The following is a 7,072-nucleotide window of genomic DNA, read 5'->3' on the forward strand; positions in this document are numbered from 1 at the left end:
TAAACCTCAAGAGGTATTAGTGCAATGCAATTTACCTAAAAAAAAATAGATGGAAGGGAGAGGAGGAGAGATGGATGATTCACGGAAGGAAAAATATTTTCCTCACTTTTTATTTGGTTGAATGAAAGGAATAACAAAAAGAATTATTGGACTGACAACTTTATTTTGATTAGTAACTTTGTTTGGAAGGAAGGAAATACGAGTTTTTATATACTTTTATCGATATACCGTTATTAATTAAGTTAGTATGCATTATTCACGTATTTCTAAACAGGTAACCTCTAAAAGAATGTAATTCCCTCGTTGAACAATTTGTGTTCAAAATAACAGGAACAATATTTGTTCAAAATAACATAAACTATCTGGATTCGGAATTAAAAAAATCTATGTTCAAAATATCTAGCCAAACAATGATAGATTTTAAGAATGAAAAGATCTAGATAAAGTAAAGGGTAAAATTTGGCAAAAAAATACTCAAGCGGGTTGGAAATGAAAACTAAGCTAACTTATAAAGGGTTAGTCATTACAAAATCAACTGTTGCGTATATCAATGCATAAAATTTAGCACAATTGCTTATGAAATTGATGAAGGTTAAAATGAACAAATAGAAACTACATTGAGACGGGTCATTAACAAATAAAATTTAGCCAAACGCTTATAAAATTGATGACGGTTAAAATGAATGTATAAAAACTACATTGACTTGTGAATGATTGATGCTTAACCACCAGTATGTAAGTTTCAACCCAAACACATATAAAATTAATGAACATTAAAATTAATCATTTTTTGTAAAAAGATAAAGGTTAAAATAGGTATTATAAATTTATTAGTTAATCGCTCATTCTTTCCTTCCTCTCTTCTGCTCAATTTAGGGTAGATAAAAATTTAGCAATTATCGACGGTAAGGGGATGTTATATCCCTCCTTACTTCCTCCCTCCCTTCCCTTCCTTCTAACCAAACATAGCAAGCCTCTCTTATCCTTCCTATCTTCCATCCTTCCTTAATTTTTTACTCTAATGTAACGACCCAAATCCTGGGGATCTGAATCGCTACAGAGCAGTAATATGAATCCGGGTACTTACCCGAACCCGAGGACACACTAAGGGCAAAAAGGTTATTTCAAGGTAAATGAGAGGAATGGGTTGATTCTAAATGAGTTAAAGGGAGTCAATTTAAGCCATTATAGCCATTTAAACCCGTTTCGTATGGTTCTAGATGCAAGGACAATGTTTTCACACAATTGGCCTTTTTCGATTTAGAAGATCATCGGAGTAGTCCGTACTAAAATGGTCATAACTTCTTCTACGGTTGGAATTTTAGTGTAATGACCCGGTCATTTTCTTCCTTTTCCCTTTTTTTTCTTCAAATTTTGCGGATAATTTTTTTTTTCATTATCTTATCCTTTTTGGGTTCAATTTCCCGCCTCTTAGTGTCGTCTCGAGTGCTCGGAAATGGTTTCCGAAACTCTTTCCTTTGGATTGACAATTTCCTTTGAGAACCGAGTCATTTCCACATTTTTTTGTTTTTTTGACACTATTCATTTTTCATCTTTTCCTTATATCGTCTTCTTCTCGTTTTTCACTTTTACTTGCATAACCTCATTTTTTATGCTCGGATTTGATTCCGGTTTTGCATACGTTCATGATATTTAAATTCCATGACATCTATATTTTTACTTTTGTAGAAATGCATATTAAATGCTTACTTTCTTTGTAAAAGCCATGAAAACAAGACTTTTTGCAATTATCCATAACTTGAGGGATTTTTGGGTAATTAAGTAAAGTAATTATTTTTCCTCTTAGGGACCATTTTGCAAATTAAATTGGAAGATATTTTCAAAAAGGACCTTTTTGCAATTTTTGAAAAATGTGACAAGTGTCACATTCCTATGGTGCCACTTGTTGATTTTGTGGTGGAACCACTTGGAGGCTTAATCTCATGACACATGGAGGTTGGAGATTCACCCACTTGTTGTCTTAGGATTGGTGCACCTGTTGGCATGGATGGTTGACAAGTGTAGGGTTAATATTTAATCTTGGAAGCTTAATTAGTGTGTGTGTGAGAGGTAGTGCAAGAGCACCTAGTGAGTGGAGAAGCCCACCAATTTAGCTTAGGGTTTACACATTTTAATTCATTCATCACTTTCCTCTCAAGAACCCTAAGGAAGCCACCATTGGAGAAAAGCTTGACTAGTAGCTTTGACTTCATTTTTGGTGCCTTTTCACTCATCTTAGAACTTTGAACTTGGAATACTTTTTATTCCAATCATCCTCCTCTTCAAAACCCTTGAAGGATCTAGCCTAACTCCTATTTTTGATTTGGTATCTAGAGATTCAATTCTCTAGTGAGGTATTGATCTATTATTTTGAAGTATTTTTATCTTATTATTGAGTGTTTTACATGCATGGAAGAGAATGACTTGTATTTTTCCCTTAAATTGTTTTAACTTCAAATTAATCTTATCAAATTAAATATATAATATGAAAATATACTCAATTAGCTTTCATTTAGTTTTGGTTTCATGTAATTTGGATTTAAAATGAATTAGTTATGAATTTTTGAAGTTGCAAGCTAGTTGCTGGAAATTTGAAGCTTTTCCTTTTCAGTCCGGAAATGAATTTTTTATATGGAGCTGTGGTCCTTCAATTGCCTTGATATTTTTACTGGAACTTTCCCCATGGGTTTTACACTACTTAGAATTTTTTTACAATTTTAGAGCATTTCTAAATTTTTTTAAAAATCCGAAACTATCTGCTGTCCATGTTTTTATTGCAGTTGGAAAACATATTTTTAGATGATTTATTTCATTAACCTTTTGAGATTGGATCATGTCTTAAATTTCCAGTTTTATACTCTCATATGTTTACTTCCAAAATAAATTAGGTTTGCCCAATTTGGATGTTAAATGAAATTTTCATGAATTTTCAAAGTTGGAAGCTACAAGCTGAAAATGTGTTTTCTGGGTAGAAATTGTTTCAAAGTTGTGGGGCAAAACTGTTTCAATTGGGAAAATATTTTGTTAAACTAAATTGATATTATCAAATTACAGTGTTTAAACTTTCATTGGGCTTTGGATTCATTCAATTTGGGTTAGAATTAAATTTTTTATGAATTTTACAAGTTGAATGTAGCAAGCTGAAAAATCTGTTTTGCGGATCGAAAATTTGGGGCGATTTCATTTCGGTGGTAATTGGGATTTTCATTCCAATTGAGGTAGGGAATGTTTTAGGATTATTTGTGTATTGTATTGTGTGTTTGCCATGATTATACAACATATATGTATGCCTTGTATCAAATCTAGAAAGTTAGTAATTTTTATTTCTTTGTATAAGATTTAAAATTTATGATGATGTATAACTTTGATTTGAATTGTAACATGTTAGGAAATTATGCTTAGATATGTTGGTTAACATATATTAAATTTGAATCATTTGATTAAGAATTACAACTTTTATTTAATATTTATCTTTAGTGAAATTTTAATTCACATGGTTGTATCAAGCATTAAATCAAGTTGTAATGTGGTATTTAAATAGGCATTGGCATGTTCTCTAACATAGATTAAATTGAGGGCATTTGGAATTGTTTAAAAATCTAGAGGAAATTAATTAATTAGCTTGATTAATTTTGTTTTAAGTGTTTTAATCACTTAACTTGTCATTTGATGTTATATATATGATGACTATGACATGTCTTTCAGTATATATTAAATTGAGGTTATTTGGATTAACTTGGAATTTAGAGAATTTAACTATTTATGTTTAATTAAATTCTACTTTATTACTCCATGGATTTAATTGCAGTTTGGAAGTTGTTTCTATATTTAAATCATGGATTTGGATTTGATGTTTGTTCACTTGATTACTTTTGAGCATTGGATAACATAGTTGTTACTTTTATATTCATGAGAATATGTTTTTCCTTATTGAATATATTATTGCTATGTGTAAGGAATTGCACACTTTATATTTGACATCTTACAGGCCATAGTAGTTGTGAATTTTGAGCATGTATTGTATAAGTTTCCAAAATCTGGATTGTGTTTGGTAAATAGTTGATATCTGGTATATACATGTTGATATATATACGTTGTTGCACAATTTGTTGATTTTGGAAACTTGGGGATGTCGTTGTTTGGCAATGGCTAGGACTTGGTTCTAGTACGTGGGATTGTCCTTCTATATAGTCTAGTGCGCACATAGGGAGGTTACCCATGGGCTAGTAACCCTAAGGTAACTATGTTGTCGATCTGATCCGGCGTGACGTCCGAGTATCCACTTTGTTTGATTTCATATTTTATTTCAAGTTGATAACTAGATGATATCGTAACTTGTTGTTCCTTATTTGATTTCCTATTTTAAGCTTAAGATGTAGCTTTGTGAAAGCATGCTTCATGCGTTGTATTGGAAGTTCCATTGTTGGTTAAATTGTATCGATATCATAATTTTTGTTTTGATGTTCAAATGTAGTTTAGGAATGACCTTATAGATTCATTTTGAACATAGACGTTAGGTGGCATGACCCACACTTGTTGTTTTTGTATTTTGGATTTCAAGTTGAAGACTTTGAGAATCTATATCTTGTTGTCTTGTATAACTTGTTTCCATGTTGTTTGAATTGCATGAACAATGTGATTATGATAAAAATGATCTAGGTAGCTTAGGATGCTCCCTGGGTCTCATCTTGACATAGACGTTAGGTGGCATAAGCCCCTTCAACATGTTTCACCATAAGGTGATAAAATTGTAAAATGCTAGGTCGATGCATGCTCATCTCCTACGAGTAGCTTTATGTTACTCACCCCTACGATACTAGGGCATATTTCAGGTACAGGACTCAGGATTTGAAGATTCCATTGCTCCTTGGATGGCTTACAATTTTTAAGTTTCTATTTTATGCAAGTGTTAGCATAAGATGCCTCTTTGTAGCCCTATTTGTTTAAACTTGTATTCGTTGATTCGTATATGTAAAGTGTATGTAAGTGCAATCTTTTCAATGTATTTAACATGTATGGGATGAGGCCGAAGGCCAATGACAGGTATCTCATTTTCTATGCACTTTTGTTTTCAAAGTTTATTATGAAAATATTGGAAAATGTTAAGTCATTGCTTCATAACTTTCGCATCGGGTGTTGGAATTTCATATCTTTTCTGCTCGGACTCAGAATTAGACGATTCTTGAGTCTAATTTTGTTCATTTTTCGTTGTCCTTCCAATGGTGTGCATGGTGGCTTTTCAGTGAGAAATGACCATTTTGCCCTTAGTTCATCTCTTTTCGGGTTAGGCATTCTTGCTTCATTTGCTTAGCTCATTTGAGTTCCGTGGCTTCATGGAGAGTCATTTTGGGGCCTTAGGGATGACGTACATCTCTTGAGGTCATTTGGCTTCTTTCACTTCCGCATTTCGGGTCCGTTATCAGGTCAACTTCCGGTTCATCACTAACGCACCGGGTTGAGAAATCTGGGTCGTTACATTTAGAATGTGGTTGGCACCATTGGAAAGCTAACTCAAAATCCCTAAAATTGGATTCAAATTTGATTTAATTTGGAATTAAATTAAGGTAATTATGGTTATTTGAAGTTAACTTAACTTTGTCAAGTGAACAGGCAGAATCAAACGCCTGAAACTCAAGATCAGCCGCCTGAAACTCCAGAATCAGGCGCCTGAAACTCAAGATCAACTACCTGAAACTCCAAAATCAAGCGCCCAAAACTCAGGATCAACTACCTAAAACTCCAAAATTAAGCGCCCGAAACTTAGGATCTATTACTTGAGACTCCTGGAAGGGAGATCCTGAGAGTTGAATCTTGATTTTAAACCATTAGTCAACTGGTGGCCTAAATCAGTCATCTAAAAGTACTTGGGAAGGAAGAAATGGAAATGTTTTGGCACCAAATGCTTTAGAAATCATTTATAGTCTCATAGGGAGTTGGCTATCGACCAGGCTTACTTCAAAACTTCATGTAAATACCATACATCAAGATAAGAACATGAAACCAAGGTGTAGGCCAAAATGAAATACTGCCAAGTCCCACTTACATCAAGTTTTACTAGCCCAAATGATTCATCTGTGATTATAGGATTCTTCTAACCCGTTCATTTAAATTACATGAGCAAAATAAAAAGGAAGTCATTACATCCATGCTCAAGATACATATGATCTACAAGAGAATATAATTAATTGGTTAAGACTACTACGACAAAGTACTAACATATTTACATCAAAATACAAAGTAGTCAACATTAATGGTATGGTCTTTCCCCTACACTAGGCTTGTCACAAAATGGGGTCAAAATATAACAACTTCATGTCTAGGCTTGTGGGGGTGCATCTTCCACCACTTCTTTCCTGTGTCCTGAAAATATTAGATAAGGGGTGAGCACGGCGGCTTAGTAAAGAATGCCTAAATGGTGTTTCTTTAAGTCGTGTAAGTAGAAACATAACACGTCAAGTCATAGTAGATTAGAATGGGGTAATACCATGAAGTTTAGATGATGGGATGCATGTAATGCACCATGACATCTGCAAACCATACACTTTAATCTAAAATCCACACACCCACAGTAAAATCATGCTAATTAACTGGAACTTGGATACCTTCTGTGATACCCCCCAATTTTTAAACACGGATTTATCAAGTCCATACCCGAAGACTATGGGATATCAAACAATTAATAATAAGCAAGTGCAAAATTTAATATGATAAATAAAAATAAATAATAAAATATGCTGAAAGGAATTCTAAATAATAATTAATAAATCCTCAATAAAAAAATATAATAGAAATAAACCTCTAAACGTATGCAATTCGGGAATCTATATATCAAGGACCCCTAAATAATCCCCAAAACTTAAATTATAAATCTTTAAGTCTAATGAATAAAGAAATAAAGTAATGTCCTACATCAAAAAGTCCAGAAGAGTGATGAAGACTGTCTCTGATCAACAACAAACACAACTCTAAGACTGGAACTGACAAGGACCTAAAAAATATCAACAAAGAGTGGGTTAAACCCATGAGCAAGCCCTCTCTTGTAATGACTACGGCTAGGGCATGGTTCTAGTAC

This window comes from Cornus florida, unplaced genomic scaffold (assembly GCF_030987335.1).
Source record: "Cornus florida cultivar Cherokee Brave unplaced genomic scaffold, ASM3098733v1 CherokeeBrave_3.0.0_Hap2_Chr05, whole genome shotgun sequence".
In the NCBI taxonomy this organism is placed as follows: domain Eukaryota; kingdom Viridiplantae; phylum Streptophyta; class Magnoliopsida; order Cornales; family Cornaceae; genus Cornus; species Cornus florida.